Genomic DNA, 17351 nt, shown 5'->3' with positions numbered 1-17351 from the left:
TAGAGGACTGGCTGCGTATGGACACAAGCTTCACGCCTAATACAGCCGCCCAGTGCAGTCCAGTACCTCAAGCTTGACTAAAACTGAACTATATAAATATCAATGAGTGACACACACATCATTCACATTATTTGAAGCTTAAATATCAGCTTCATCTAAAATTTATTTCCAACTTTTTATTTCCCTAGCGAAGCTTCCTGTAACATGTAAATAACAGCTGTTGTAACATGTACGTAACAGCTGTTGTAGCATATACATAACCGTTGGACACTTACCTTGCTCAAAACAGAACGTTCAATGTCAACTGACATTCTGCTGGACACCTGCCAGCAGCGTTGCAACGTCACCAACACCTGCGCCTGTAACAAAAACAAAAATAATTAATATAAACAAAGGTGACTAATTCTACATTTCGTGTCAGATTTGATTTTGTCGCAGTAGTGACTAGTTTATTGTGTACCTCATGTCCATCCTGTGGATGGTAGTGACTAGTTTGTGTACCTCCTGTCCATCCTGTGGATGGTAGTGACTAGTTTGTGTACCTCCTGTCCATCCTGTGGATGGTAGTGACTAGTTTGTGTACCTCCTGTCCATCCTGTGGATGGTAGTGACTAGTTTGTGTACCTCCTGTCCATCCTGTGGATGGTAGTGACTAGTTTGTGTACCTCCTGTCCATCCTGTGGATGGTAGTGACTAGTTTGTGTACCTCCTGTCCATCCTGTGGATGGTAGTGACTAGTTTGTGTACCTCCTGTCCATCCTGTGGATGGTAGTGACTAGTTTGTGTACCTCCTGTCCATCCTGTGGATGGTAGTGACTAGTTTGTGTACCTCCTGTCCATCCTGTGGATGGTAGTGACTAGTTTGTGTACCTCCTGTCCATCCTGTGGATGGTAGTGACTAGTTTGTGTACCTCCTGTCCATCCTGTGGATGGTAGTGACTAGTTTGTGTACCTCCTGTCCATCCTGTGGATGGTAGCACAAGAACATATGAATACACAAAAGGCCTAGGAACTAGGTCCCATAAGCGGTTAACAGATGTAAAACGCACACAACTATGTGCGCTATTGCAGAGTATTTAAACACCATCCTTACATTAATAGTCAAAAGTTTGCTTCCTTTAAAACCTAATGAAGGGACCGTGAATATTTTAATGAGGGGGGAATATGGTATTATCACGTACAGATTAATTATGAAGGGGAATAGTGTCTTATCTCAATACGGTATTATTCAGAGACGAACAATGTTTACATTTAAACAATTCCCCGAATAATCTCTAGCAAAAATATTCCGGCGAGCATATTTTATATTGTTAGTAAGATTAAAATTATTTCCTAGATATGCACACAATTTTTTTAAATGTCTGCTCTTAAGAAATATATATATATATATATATATATATATATATATATATATATATATATATATATATATATATATATATATATATATATATATATATATATATATATATATATATATATATATATATATATATACATATATAATATATATATATATATTATATATATATATATATATTATATATGTATATATATTATATATATACATATATAATATATATATATATATATATATATATTATATATATATATACATATATAATATATATATATATTATATATATATATATATATATATTATATATATATATATATATATAATATATATATATATATATATATATTATATATATATATATATATATATATAATATATATATATATATATATATATATATATATATATAATGTCGTGCCGAATATGTAAAACTGGTCAATTAGCAAGAACTCATTTAAAATTAAGTCCTTTCTGAAATTTTCTGTTATACGTTTAAATATATATTTTTTTCATTAATGTTGATGTAAAAAATTTTAATTTTGCACCAAAAGAATCTGAGAAAACTTACCTAACCTTATTATAACAAGAACAATTTATTTTAGCCTAACCCAACTAAATATATTTTAAATACGTTTACAATAATTTAATACTAAACAAACACAATCAAATATATTTTTTTCGTTAGGTTCAGAATGATTTTGGCGAAATTATTGCATACACAAATTTTCACTTGTCCTATATGGCAAGATGAGCGTTGCTATTTAAGCCAAGATCGCAAGTTCTGCCTATTCGGCACGACATATATATATATATATATATATATATATATATATATATATATATATATATATATATATATATATATATATATATATATATATATTATTATATATTTATTATCACACCGGCCGATTCCCACCAAGGCAGGGTGGCCCGAAAAAGAAAAACTTTCACCATCATTCACTCCATCACTGTCTTGCCAGAAGGGTGCTTTACACTACAGTTTTTAAACTGCAACATTAACACCCCTCCTTCAGAGTGCAGGCACTGTACTTCCCATCTCCAGAACTCAAGTCCGGCCTGCCGGTTTCCCTGAATCCCTTCATAAATGTTACTTTGCTCACACTCCAACAGCACGTCAAGTATTAAAAACCATTTGTCTCCATTCACTCCTATCAAACACGCTCACGCATGCCTGCTGGAAGTCCAAGCCCCTCGCACACAAAACCTCCTTTACCCCCTCCCTCCAACCCTTCCTAGGCCGACCCCTACCCCGCCTTCCTTCCACTACAGACTGATACACTCTTGAAGTCATTCTGTTTCGCTCCATTCTCTCTACATGTCCGAACCACCTCAACAACCCTTCCTCAGCCCTCTGGACAACAGTTTTGGTAATCCCGCACCTCCTCCTAACTTCCAAACTACTAATTCTCTGCATTATATTCACACCACACATTGCCCTCAGACATGACATCTCCACTGCCTCCAGCCTTCTCCTCGCTGCAACATTCATCACCCACGCTTCACACCCATATAAGAGCGTTGGTAAAACTATACTCTCATACATTCCCCTCTTTGCCTCCAAGGACAAAGTTCTTTGTCTCCACAGACTCCTAAGTGCACCACTCACTCTTTTTCCCTCATCAATTCTATGATTCACCTCATCTTTCATAGACCCATCCGCTGACACGTCCACTCCCAAATATCTGAATACGTTCACCTCCTCCATACTCTCTCCCTCCAATCTGATTATATATATATATATATATATATATTATATATATATATATATATATATATAATGTCGTGCCGAATAGGCTTAAATAGCAACGCTCTTCTTGCCGAATAAGGCACGCGAAAATTTGGGTAAGAAATAATTTAGCAAAACTCATTCTGAACCTAACGAAGAAAATATATTTCATTGTGTTTGTTTATTATTAAATTATTGTTGGTTTAGAAAGACACGTAAGCAAACACTGACATATTTATTAGAAAACGCATTTCGAAATGCCTCTAACAGAGACGATGTAAGGTACGCCTGTGTCCTCCACAGAGACTCCACGGGACATTTGATGAACTGGAATGAGGCACAACTCGTTCTCACCGAACCAGACCTCAGACGCCGACGGTGCCTAGAAGCCTCACTAATCGCCATCACCGACACTATAGAACGCAACATTGGAAACTACAAAATTTCAAAAACATTGGCATACATGATACTTAAGCAGCACCAACCCAACAACACAGGAGTCACATGATTTCATCGTCTACCCGTCCTCATCATAGGCAGAGGTTGTTTTGATAAGGACCTGCCTCGCATGGACCAGTAGGCCTTCTACAGTGTTCCTCCATTCTTATGTTCTTATGACATTCTTCAGGTCACGTGCGTCACACCTCACTCTCCGCCTATATATATAATGCCTTTCTACCTTTGTATGTTAGAAGTGATCAAGGTCCCAGGACCGAAACGTTTTCTAATAAATATGTCATAGTTTGCTTACGTGTCTTTCTAAACCAACTTGTCGGTATTTATTACCAAGGTTTATACCATTAAATTATTGTAAACTTATCTAAAATATATTTAGTTGGATTAGGCCAAATTAAATTGCGCTTTTTAGAATAAGGTTGGGCAAGTTTAGATTTCTAAGGTTCTTTTGACAAAAAAAATTATTAATTTTTACATTAACATAAATGAAAAAAAAAATATGTCTTTAAACGTCTAAGAGAAAATTTTAAAAAGGACTTAATTTTAAATGAGTTCGTAGTAGCAGTAGTAGTAGAAAAAGAGGAAGAAAAAGCGGTAAACCGGTATGAGTAATTCACAACACAAGGAGTCGTGAAGGTTCAATCCTCCGTCTAATAAGCGCTAGGTAAGTGTACTCATGGCGACACTAAGAATTTATGCTAGAGTACATGTGGTGGGCTGGAGGACCCCCCCCCACCTGCGGTGGGGGGGGGGTTGGACAGGGGCTGGAGGTTCAGCAGGTAATCAGATTTGATCCAAGGAAAAGGGAAGATGCATAAAATTCCCTGGATCGAGAGCCTTTCACATCAGCATAATCAGTTGGGTAATGGTTGTTTGAAGCCTATCGACTGTTCACCACCAGTGAAGAATTAAATCCCTAAAATAAGTATTAGGCTTTCAATAAATATCTAAACTAAACATCAAACCCTTAGTAAATATCTAAAATAAGTATTAAACTCTCACTGTATATAAAGAGATATACACTTGTGTATATATCCCTGTATGCCCGGCATCCTTAAATAGGTATCCCAACGAACGTCATCGGTTACTTACACAACACACACGCTAGATAAGCCTCTTCGTGCGCGAAAAGATATATAATCAACGTTTTCCCTGGTACACTCGTATTCTTTCTACACCATAGTACGCTACTCCGCTCTGATCCACACAACAACATTTCGACAACCAATAACGACGACACACAACACGACCTTCCAACACCTCCAAGAGGATACTGCACCAATTTATTTTGTTTAGAGAAGCCGGACAACCCGCCTAACGTATTACCTAACACCACAACTGACAACTCACCTTCTAATACCTCTTCTGACCACCAGAGGCGCGGATGTTATCTCTGACTATACATATATTGTGTGTATGGTTTTGCCGATTGCTTAGTTGATGGGGTTTAATACCTGCTCGTAACCTCTTCACCAGCTGGGATTTTAATCCATTCAACGTGGATTAATATACGTCTTTATACAGAGAGATGTACGCCTCTGAGTGCACATATTTTTTTAGTATCACTGAAGTTCAATTATAACAAAATAATAATGATGAAATAATGAAACACCGAAATAATAAAATAATAATAGTGTATAATTATTCTGTATAATAATAATAATAATTTTAATTATTATTACGATTCATGAAATCGTAATAACACGGGGTTTGGCTTACGCACTGGCCTGGAGTTTTACGACTCTCTCGCTATGGGTTCAACCCCCCACCCGTTCCGTGGTTTATCATTATTATTATTAATAAATTAGACACATGTGCAACAGTTGGGTATCTTTAATGAGGAAACGTTTCGCCACACATTGGCTTCATCAGTCTATACAAAGGTGAATGGTGAAGAACAGGAGTAGTTTGAGGTAATCAGTCCCTCAGCCTTGAGTCGATGTATTTATTATTATAAACACTGAGAAGAGCTATCAACAACCGACATAGGACCAGCATTTACGGTCCACAAAATGTGCTTGCTAAACCGCACCTTGGCCAGACTGCTAAACTAGTGACACCCACTCACTGAGCGAAATGAACAGGAATGTATTCATTTAGGGTACATTTATTGAAGACGTTTCGGCCCTTTTACCCCGATCGTTTGCTTTTTTTTTTTTCTACTCGCAGCTCTACTGCGACCTCGCATCGTATTCCTTGCTTCTTTCTTTGTGGCTTCGGGACGAGGTGTGGAGAAGCCACTCGTGGCCAAACGTCTCCTATAATAATGAACAAAAAGGCACAGTACAGTGACTAGTCCATGGCTCAAGTCGGACCGAAACGTCGTCTATGTGCGGATTATTTGTGTACTGTCTCATATGAAACTCCGAACTGCAACTGCATAGAGGTGAGTACATACGGGTGGGTACATAGGGGTGAGTACATACGGGTGGGTACATAGAGGTGAGTACATACGGGTGGGTACATAGAGGTGAGTACTCACCAAATATTCACACACCTCACCCATCCACCTACCTACAATGAATCAACTATCAATATGTACCTTTGATAAAATAATAGCAGCAATAATAATAATAATAATAATAATAATAATAATAATAATAATAATAATATTTCTACACGTACATGATACAACTTATACAGACCATAGCTGACATCAATGACATATTATATAGAAAGCCCCTGGTTATGCAGAGCATATCCCGCAAGTTAGGTTTATCTTGTCCCCCAGGATGCGACCCACACCAGTCGCCTAACACCACAGGTACAGCAGGTATCTGAAGGCAACACACCCAAATGATTCCACCCTTCCCGGGGATCGAACCACGGGCACTCAATGTGTAACCTGAGTGCGCTACCAACCGAGCTACAGGACCCTTAAAGGTAACTTACATGCACACACACACACACACACACACACACACACACACACACACACACACACACACACACACGCACGCACGCACGCACACACACACACACACCAAGCAGGGATAACAGGGAAGGCACTACAATGGATCAGGGAATACTTGTCAGGAAGACAGCAGCGAGTCATGGTACGTGGCGAGGTGTCAGAGTGGGCACCTGTGACCAGCGGGGTCCCGCAGGGGTCAGTCCTAGGACCAGTGCTGTTTCTGGTATTTGTGAACGACATGACGGAAGGAATAGACTCCGAGGTGTCCCTGTTTGCAGATGACGTGAAGTTGATGAGAAGAATTCACTCGATCGAAGACCAGGCAGAACTACAAAGGGATCTGGACAGGCTGCAGACCTGGTCCAGCAATTGGCTCCTGGAGTTCAATCCCACCAAGTGCAAAGTCATGAAGATTGGGGAAGGGCAAAGAAGGCCGCAGACGGAGTACAGTCTAGGGGGTCAGAGACTACAAACCTCACTCAAGGAAAAAGATCTTGGGGTGAGTATAACACCAGGCACATCTCCTGAAGCGCACATCAACCAAATAACTGCTGCAGCATATGGGCGCCTAGCAAACCTCAGAACAGCATTCCGACATCTTAATAAGGAATCATTCAGGACCCTGTACACCGTGTACGTTAGGCCCATATTGGAGTGTGCGGCACCAGTTTGGAACCCACACCTAGCCAAGCACGTAAAGAAACTAGAGAAAGTGCAAAGGTTTGCAACAAGACTAGTCCCAGAGCTAAGAGGTATGTCCTACGAGGAGAGGTTAAGGGAAATCAACCTGACGACACTGGAGGACAGGAGAGATAGGGGGGACATGATAACGACATACAAAATACTGAGAGGAATTGACAAGGTGGACAAAGACAGGATGTTCCAGAGATTGGACACAGTAACAAGGGGACACAGTTGGAAGCTGAAGACACAGATGAATCACAGGGATGTTAGGAAGTATTTCTTCAGCCACAGAGTAGTCAGTAAGTGGAATAGTTTGGGAAGCGATGTAGTGGAGGCAGGATCCATACATAGCTTTAAGCAGAGGTATGATAAAGCTCACGGCTCAGGGAGAGTGACCTAGTAGCGATCAGTGAAGAGGCGGGGCCAGGAGCTCGGACTCGACCCCCGCAACCTCAACTAGGTGAGTACACATACACACACACGCACGCATATACAACAGGCCTAGTGTCTAATCGACATGTGCCTAGGACAAAATGGTAACTAACTAACTAACACACACACATTCTCTCTCTCTCTCTCTCCGTGCCACAATAGAGAGAGAACAGAGGAGTGTAAACTAGAGAAAATACTGAGACAGGTTGACAAGGTCAAGAAACGAGAAGCATCACGGAACTAGATTTAAACCGAGCACACCGCGAGAGAAAAAAAAAAAAAAGGGAGAGAGGTACGGCAATAGCGAATACAGTGAGAACGACGCGCGAATAGAGAGCGAATACCACATCACTATCAAAACTGCGCATCTCACCGCGAAAAAACAAATGACAGTAACTCGAATAGCGAATACCTCATTTCCATGCTTACACTACAAATTTTACCGCGAGATCACCGCGGGGGGAAAAAGGAACAGCAACGCGAAAAGCGAATATCGCATTACCCACGAAAGTGCATGTATTACCGCGAGGGAAAAAATATGATTAACACGACTGTGGAACACCAGATACACTAAAGAACACCAGATACATTGAAGAACACAGGCAAGAACACCAGGCAAGTGAAAATTTGTATGCAATAATTTCGCAAAAATCATTCTGAATCTAACGAAAAAAATATTTCACTGTGTTTGTTCATTATTAAATTATTGTAAACTTATCTAAAATATATTTAGTTTGATTAGGCTAAATTCAATTGCGCTTGTTATAATAAGGTTAGGCAAGTTTTCTAAGGTTCTTTTGGTACAAAATTATTAATTTTTACATGAACATAAATGAAAAAAAAAGTATTTTTAAACGTACAAGAGAAAATTTTTAGAAAGGAGTTGGTAATATAATGTTCCCGTAACTTATTCTCGAGGTCATTATAGCGGATTTCGCAGGTAATATAGTATTTCCTCGTACATTCTAGCGGTCATTATACGAAACTTGATTGAGAAATATTGTCATTGTTAATTCACTATAAAGGCACAACAATGACTGGAACAATATACAAATATAACCCGCACATACAAGACAAACTTTATGACGACGTTTCGGTCCGACTCGGACCATTAACTAGTCACACACTGACTAGTTAATGAACCAAGTCCGAGCGAAACGTCATTAATTCTCTCTCTCCTGAGTGCGGGTTATTGGTGTATTTCCAGTGAAAAATAGCTGACCTGGAGTTCAACCTACGCCGCACTGCCCAGTGGCTCATTGTAACATGTATAATGATATGATGTATATTCTATGTGTAGTATGTATAGCTGATGTATAAATATATGTACATCCGATGTATGAAACATATATCTGATAAATAATGACTCATCTGTGGCTGCTAGGTGTGTGCTGTCATTCTTAATATTTATAAGTGATGGCGTTGCATTACCACCCAGCCCCACAAGCCCACCCAGCCCACCAGCCCACCCAGCCCACCAGCCCACCACCCCACCCAGCCCACAAGGGCCCCCCTCCCCGTCATAACTTCTAGAAGGTTATTAGCAGTGTGACGGTGTGAATAACAGTGTGTTGCTCCACACCTGTGTTACTGCTGGCCAGGTGACCACTTTGTTGTGGTTACTTCCTTCAGCACTAGAACCTGCTGAGGAAGGGTAGAGTGGAAGGTCGAACCTGCTGAGGAAGGTAGAGTGGAAGGTCGAACCTGCTGAGGAAGGGTAGAGTGGAAGGTCGAACCTGCTGAGGAAGGTAGAGTGGAAGGTCGAACCTGCTGAGGAAGGGTAGAGTGGAAGGTCGAACCTGCTGAGGAAGGGTCGAGTGGAAGGTCGAACCTGCTGAGGAAGGGTCGAGTGGAAGGTCGAACCTGCTGAGGAAGGGTCGAGTGGAAGGTCGAACCTGCTGAGGAAGGGTCGAGTGGAAGGTCGAACCTGCTGAGGAAGGGTCGAGTGGAAGGTCGAACCTGCTGAGGAAGGATAGAGTGGAAGGTCGAACCTGCTGAGGAAGGGTAGAGTGGAAGGTCGAACCTGCTGAGGAAGGATAGAGTGGAAGGTCGAACCTGCTGAGGAAGGGTAGAGTGGAAGGTCGAACCTGCTGAGGAAGGGTAGAGTGGAAGGTCGAACCTGCTGAGGAAGGGTAGAGTGGAAGGTCGAACCTGCTGAGGAAGGGTAGAGTGGAAGGTCGAACCTGCTGAGGAAGGGTAGAGTGGAAGGTCGAACCTGCTGAGGAAGGGTAGAGTGGAAGGTCGAACCTGCTGAGGAAGGGTAGAGTGGAAGGTCGAACCTGCTGAGGAAGGTAGAGCGGAAGGTCGAACCTGCTGAGGAAGGTAGAGCGGAAGGTCGAACCTGCTGAGGAAGGTAGAGTGGAAGGTCGAACCTGCTGAGGAAGGTAGAGTGGAAGGTCGAACCTGCTGAGGAAAGAAGCAACCCAATTTATCATATTAACAGCAACCCAATTTATCATATTAACAGCAACCCAATTTACCACATTAACAGCAACCCAAATTACTACATTTACAGCACCGTCTATTGATTACTGGAAACAATATTGGGGGTCACGGCCCCCCGGGGACCGGTGCCAGACCAAGCCTCCCCCCGGGTCAACCAGGTTGTTGGTCACTCAACTGACATTAAAAACATAAATGTTTTTTTCTATGTATCAAGAATAAACGCAAGTTTAGGAACTAATCAGCTGTTTGTTACAGCTGCTTGTTACATCTGCTAGTTACAGCTGCTTGTTACATCTGCTAGTTACAGCTATTTCTTACAGCGGCTTGTTACAGCTATTTCTTGCACCTGCTCGTTACATCTGCTTGTTACACCTGCTCGTTACAGCTGCTCGTTGCAGCTGCAACACTGTCTTAAGTTCACTATATAATGATACTATAAGCTTCTTGACTCAGTGGTACAGCGTTGGACCACTACATGCAAGGACCACGGTTCGCGTCTCCGGCACTTCCGTTTATTTACTGACAGTCGTTCACTGCGACTTAGTCTAAATATCCTTAAAGACTTCGTTCTAACAGAGGTGGAGGTTCTACCATCCAGGGCTGGAGATTCTACCATCCAGAGCTGGAGGTTCTACCTTCCAACAAAGCTAGAGTTTTACCTTCCAATCAGAGCTGGAGGTTCCATGTTTGAACTACCATCTCTCAGGACTACTTTTCCCAAAACACTGAGGAAATTAAGATATCTGTGAAGATCTCAACATTATATATATATATATATATATATATATATATATATATATATATATATATATATATATATATATATATATATATATAGGGGGATAAGTCTGTTGAGTATACCTAGTAAAGTGTATGGTAGAGTTATTATTGAAAGAATTAAGAGTAAGACGGAGAATTGGATAGCAGATGAACAAGGAGGCTTTAGGAAAGGTAGCGGGTGTGTGGACCAGGTGTTTACAGTGAAACATACAAGTGAACAGTATTTAGATAAGGCTAAAGAGGTCTTTGTGGCATTTATGGATTTGGAAAAGGCGTATGACAGGGTGGATAGGGGGGCAATGTGGCAGATGTTGCAGGTGTATGGTGTAGGAGGTAGGTTACTGAAAGCAGTGAAGAGTTTTTACGAGGATAGTGAGGCTCAAGTTAGAGTATGTAGGAAAGAGGGAAATTATTTCCCAGTAAAAGTAGGCCTTAGACAAGGATGTGTGATGTCACCGTGGTTGTTTAATATATTTATAGATGGGGTTTTAAGAGAAGTGAATGCGAGGGTCTTGGCAAGAGGCGTGGAGTTAAAAGATAAAGAATCACACACAAAGTGGGAGTTGTCACAGTTGCTCTTTGCTGATGACACTGTGCTCTTGGGAGATTCTGAAGAGAAGCTGCAGAGATTGGTGGATGAATTTGGTAGGGTGTGCAAAAGAAGAAAATTAAAGGTGAATACAGGAAAGAGTAAGGTTATGAGGATAAAAAGATTAGGTGATGAAAGATTGGATATCAGATTGGAGGGAGAGAGTATGGAGGAGGTGAATGTATTCAGATATTTGGGAGTGGACGTGTCAGCGGATGGGTCTATGAAAGATGAAGTGAATCATAGAATTGATGAGGGGAAAAGGGTGAGTGGTGCACTTAGGAGTCTGTGGAGACAAAGAACTTTGTCCTTGGAAGCAAAGAGGGGAATGTATGAGAGTATAGTTTTACCAACGCTCTTATATGGGTGTGAAGCATGGGTGATGAATGTTGCAGTGAGGAGAAGGCTGGAGGCAGTGTAGATGCCATGTCTGAGGGCAATGTGTGGTGTGAATATAATGCAGAGAATTCGTAGTTTGGAAGTTAGGAGGAGGTGCGGGATTACCAAAACTGTTGTCCAGAGGGCTGAGGAAGGGTTGTTGAGGTGGTTCGGACATGTAGAGAGAATGGAGCGAAACAGAATGACTTCAAGAGTGTATCAGTCTGTAGTGGAAGGAAGGCGGGGTAGGGGTCGGCCTAGGAAAGGTTGGAGGGAGGGGGTAAAGGAGGTTTTGTGTGCGAGGGGCTTGGACTTCCAGCAGGCATGCGTGAGCGTGTTTGATAGGAGTGAATGGAGACAAATGGTTTTTAATACTTGACGTGCTGTTGGAATGTGAGCAAAGTAACATTTATGAAGGGGTTCAGGGAAACCGGCAGGCCGGACTTGAGTCCTGGAGATGGGAAGTACAGTGCCTGCACTCTGAAGGAGGGGTGTTAATGTTGCAGTTTAAAAACTGTAGTGTAAAGCACCCTTCTGGCAAGACAGTGATGGAGTGAATGATGGTGAAAGTTTTTTCTTTTTCGGGCCACCCTGCCTTGGTGGGAATCGGCCAGTGTGATATATATATATATATATATATATATATATATATATATATATATATATATATATATATATATATATATATATATATATAATCAATGTAAATATCACTAATACAATGTTCTTCACTGATGATCAGAAAGGTCTTAATATACAGAAATATATTATTGTACCCACTTGGTACTTGATCAATACAGAAATATTTATTAAGACAAAACTTACGAAAGAGATCATTTTCGGGTTGAGTAGGTAGTGGGGAGAGGTTGTGGTGGTGGGGGAATGTGTTGGGGAGTAGTGGGGTAGGGACAGATGAGTGGAGGGGAAGTGGGATGTTGGGGGGAGGGGGTGTTGGCATGTGGAGGTGGGACAAATATGGACTTGGAGCTGAGTTAGATATCGGCTTGTGAGTCTTGCTTGTCCAGAGAGATATTGATACAGGTGCAGGAGTGATGCTGCAGAGAGAGAGAGAGAGAGAGAGAGAGTATGGGGGGGGTGGCCCACTGTCATTATCGAAGGTATCTGCTGAGACAGGCAAGCTACGGTCTAGTAGCTCCTAATTCAGTCTAGAAAGTTAAAATTAGGATAGTATAGCAGAAGGCTCTCTCCTTGCCCTCCACTCCCTACGGTCAATTCTCCTGATGAAAACAAAGTGATATTAAAGAGGTAAAGAATCAGAATTTATTTGTTACTACTATTGATATTGGTGAGGGGCTCTTGATTTAGGGAATTGGATCTGTGCTCCAGTTCCCCGAATTAAGCCTGAATGCCTTCCACATCCCCCCCCAGGCGCTGTATAATCCTCCGGGTTTAGCGCTTCCCCCTTGATTATAATAATAATAATACTGATACTACTACGACTGCTGCTACTACTACTAACAATTTCCACATGGCGAATAGGTTTAGAAAATTGATGACATTTAAGAGTACATATTATTGCGTCGACTATCTCGAGCACAACACGATCAGTGGCAAGTGATCGTCCTTGTGTAGGTTCTTGAAGTAACGACATGAACCCGCTGACATCAACTAACCCTTGCATTATCCAGTTGACTGCGATGTTTACCAAGTGCTTTTCCACCTTTTAAAGTGAGTGTAATACTTTAACGCTCACAGCTTCACTGAGAAGCTTAATGAACATTAAAATGGTATAAAATACCGACAGGTTGTTAGGTAAGACACACATGCAACAGTTAGGTATCTTTATTTCGAAACGTTTCGCCTACTCGACTGAAGAAGCCTACTGTGTAGGCGAAAAATTTCGAAATAAAGATACCTAACTGTTGCATGTGTGTCTTACCGAGAAGCTTAATGCACTGACATACGAGTCATGTCAAACTCTTTACCCACATCTGGTTGCAGCTCTTGCTAGGAAGTTCCACTTTTTTTTTTTAAATCAAGTGATTCGCTTCGCACTTCAAATAGTGCTTCGTGTTTGCGTTTATCAAAACTATTCAACATCTCTTGTTTTGAAGATCTTACTGCCTCTTATAATCTTCCTTCACGTGGTTTGTTAGTGATGGTACATTTTATGTGCCTTTAAAGAATTAAGTCACAATACCGTGACTGGAACAATACATAAATAACCCGCACATAGGAGAGAGAGAGAAGCTTACGACGACGTTTCGGTCCGACTTGGACCACTGACAAAGTCCCACTAACGCTAAACAGTGAGGGAGCCAGTATATACACACCGAAACGTTGTCGTAAGCTTTTCTCTCTCTCCTGTGTGCGTGTTATTTGAGGGTGGCCCGGTGGCCTGGTGGCTAAAGCTTCCGCTTCACACACGGAGGGCCCGGGTTCGATTCCCGGCGGGTGGAAACATTCGACACGTTTCCTTACACCTGTTGTCCTGTTCACCTAGCAGCAAATAGGTACCTGGGTGTTAGTCGACTGGTGTGGGTCGCATCCTGGGGGACAAGATTAAGGACCCCAATGGAAATAAGTTAGACAGTCCTCGATGACGCACTGACTTTCTTGGGTTATCCTGGGTGGCTAACCCTCCGGGGTTAAAAATCCGAACGAAATCTTATCTTATCTCTTATGTCTCTTCTCCGCACCCTCTCCAGTCTATTATCCTATTCTACGTAATTTGGTTACCAAAACAGTACATCAGAGGCGTCATGTAGCGAGTGCAGTACAGACTCTGTATTGCCTCTTGTGTTTTGTATTCCAAAATTCAAGCTATGTAACCCAACATGATCCTGTGTTTCATTTTTTGCCTTTAAGTACCCCAGTGGACGTCAAGGACTCCAATGGAAATAAACCATAGACTCCAATGGAAATCAGTCAAGGACCCCAATGGAAATCAATCAAGGACTCCAATGGAAATCAATCAAGGACCCCAATGGAAATCAATCAAGGACTCCAATGGAAATAAACCATAGACTAATGAAATTAAATCAAGGACCCCAATGAATATAAATGAAGGACCCCAATGAATATAAATCAAGGACCCCAATGAATATAAATGAAGGACCCCAATGAATATAAATCAAGGACCCCAATGAATATAAATCAAGGACCCCAATGGAATTAAGTCACTGACTTTTTTAGGTTATCGTAGGTAATTTACACTATGTATGATAATTGTATTTATGTGTACCTGTATCTAAATAAACTTACTAAGGCCCTTTTCTTCTTCTGTTTCCTAAAACTTTGTAGTCATGACCAAGATTGCTATTTCTACAGTACAGGTTTTTTGGCATAAAAAAAACTGAATAGGTAAAGGAACGAGATACCCATACGAGAGCAGAGAGAAACGTTTCGCCCACACTCTGCCTTTCTCAAGTCACAAATAAACCTGATATGAAAGTTAAGACACATGTGCAACATCTGGATATCTTTATTGTAGACGTTTCGCCATCCAGTGGCTTTATCAATACAGATTCTAGGACATACTTAGAAGACAGTAGAACTATATACAAAAGATGAGGTAATCAGTCCCTCAGCCTTGGAGTTAGTGTTGAGAGCATCGTGGTGGTGGAGAATCTGGAGCACAGGCAAGGAGACTGGCGGTTATATAGATGTCAGTGGCTAGGGACGTGTAGCAGACGAAGACATAGTCACTGGTAGGTGGGATTCCCCAGTGGCAGTAGGTCCTACCCAAAGGGATGTGTTAGTTGCAGCAGCCGTGAAGAAGGTCTTGTAGATGTCCTCTGAACCAAGATTCCATGATGTTGCAGTGTCTGACAAGTTGTGCAAGAGAGGTATAAAATACCAACACTTGATATGACATACTTGATATGACATGACGCGCAACTCGCTTCATCTTTACCTCACTTCTACTCACTATTTTCCAAGCTCTCTCGCTCTCCGTGTTTATCTGTGACTTTGTAACGTTCACTGTCTGCATGAAATGTCGCCAGTAAAAGTTCAGTATAAATACATTTGTGTGCCCTAACCAAATCCCTCATTTGGAATACTGCTCAGTGTTGACGGCCCCGTTCAGGGCAGGAGAAATATCAAGAGTTGGAACAGTTACATACAAGAAAACACTCGGAACTCATCAAAGTTTGAAACTCATCTTCCACTTGGTGCTACAATGACAAAGTATACGACAGTGTAAACAAGACACACAATGAGGGTTTTGGCACTTCACTGTGGAGACGTTTCGTTCACCAGGGACTTGATCAACTCCCTGGTGGGCGAAACGTCTTCACAATAAAATGCCACAACCCGCACTGCGTATCTAATGTTCCAGGTTCTCTCAATACTCAACCATCACATATATTTTTTCCCCAAATTTCGTTCACTTGGATGACTGTTCTATTTCAAGACCATTTATGAAGGATAAGACACTTGTGCAAGGTTTGGGAATCTTTGTTACAGAAACATTTCACCAACCAGTCGCTTCTTCAGTCCATTACAGAGAAGAGCGGTGGAAGATGAATAGTTTGAGGTGATCAGTCCCCAGCCTGGAGTTGTTCAGTCCATCAATCTTCAATTTGTCTGTTTTCTAAACTATTAATATTAACACCATTTAACTATTTTTATTATTAACAAATTGGCAGGGTGGCCAGAAAAAGAGAAACTTTCACCATCATTCACTCCATCACTGTCTTGCCATTGGCTTGCTTACACTACAGTTATAAAACTGCAACATTAACCCCTCGTTCAGAGTGCAGGCACTATACTTCCATCTCCAGGACTCAAGTCCGGTCTGCCGGTTTCCCTGAATCCCTTCATGTTACCTCGCTCACACTCCAACAGCACGTCAAGTCATAAAAGCCATTTGTCTCCATTCGCTCCTAACACACTCACGCATGCTTGCTGGAAGTCCAAGCCCCTTGCACACAAAACCTCCTTTACCCCCTCCATCCAACCTTCCCTAGGCCGACCCCTACCCAGCCTTCCCCTCACTACAGACTTACACACACTCACCATTTATGTAAACTGCAAATAGGGCTGAGCCAAGAACCAATCAATGAGAAACTGTTGAAGACAGCCACTAGAAACACCGTTAAAGTACTCAAAAATTATATACTGACAGAGTGAGAGGGATCTATTATCAAGGTTTATACCAAATTCGTTAAAGAAAATTTAGAGAAGAATGACAAAATTAATACACTGCATAAGAAATATTCCATACCAAGAAAAAATGAGATCCCTTAACGTAGACTGAAGGAAGACATGACTGAAGTATAGGTGGAAGATGGGCATAAATAAGGTTCAAATTGGAAAAGTTTTGATTTAGAAAGGATATAGTAAAGTACTGATTTTTGGAAATGGATAAGGCAGGTCCCTCTGTTCTTATGTTTCAGTACCATGTAGCTGTATTGCTGTTGCTGAACGTGCTATTAATTCCGGCATGAAGTTTGTATCCTATACCACGCATCATTATTTTGGTCAGCAATCTTCGATGAGGAACCTTGTCCAATGCTTTCGCTTTCGGAAATCTAGATTTACTACACCCGTTAGGACTTTGTTCCAGTTTTCGTATAGATTTTTTTTCGCTCCACTT

At 41.3% G+C, this 17351-nt stretch overlaps 1 long non-coding RNA gene across 1 annotated transcript in view; it reads right to left on the bottom strand.

The window, feature by feature from the left end:
* Positions 1-273: 273 nt before the first annotated feature.
* The window catches only part of LOC138854658 (uncharacterized), a 922066-nt gene continuing 904988 nt past the window's right edge, over positions 274-17351 (bottom strand). The window contains exon 6 of the long non-coding RNA XR_011393846.1: positions 274-359. This is a non-coding gene — a long non-coding RNA (uncharacterized lncRNA). The remainder of the gene's footprint in view (positions 360-17351) is intronic.

The sequence above is a fragment of the Cherax quadricarinatus genome, chromosome 66 (genome assembly GCF_038502225.1).
Source record: "Cherax quadricarinatus isolate ZL_2023a chromosome 66, ASM3850222v1, whole genome shotgun sequence".
Taxonomy (NCBI): domain Eukaryota; kingdom Metazoa; phylum Arthropoda; class Malacostraca; order Decapoda; family Parastacidae; genus Cherax; species Cherax quadricarinatus.
The sequence above is the reverse complement of the archived record's forward strand: the minus strand, read 5'-3'. Positions and strand labels throughout refer to the sequence as shown.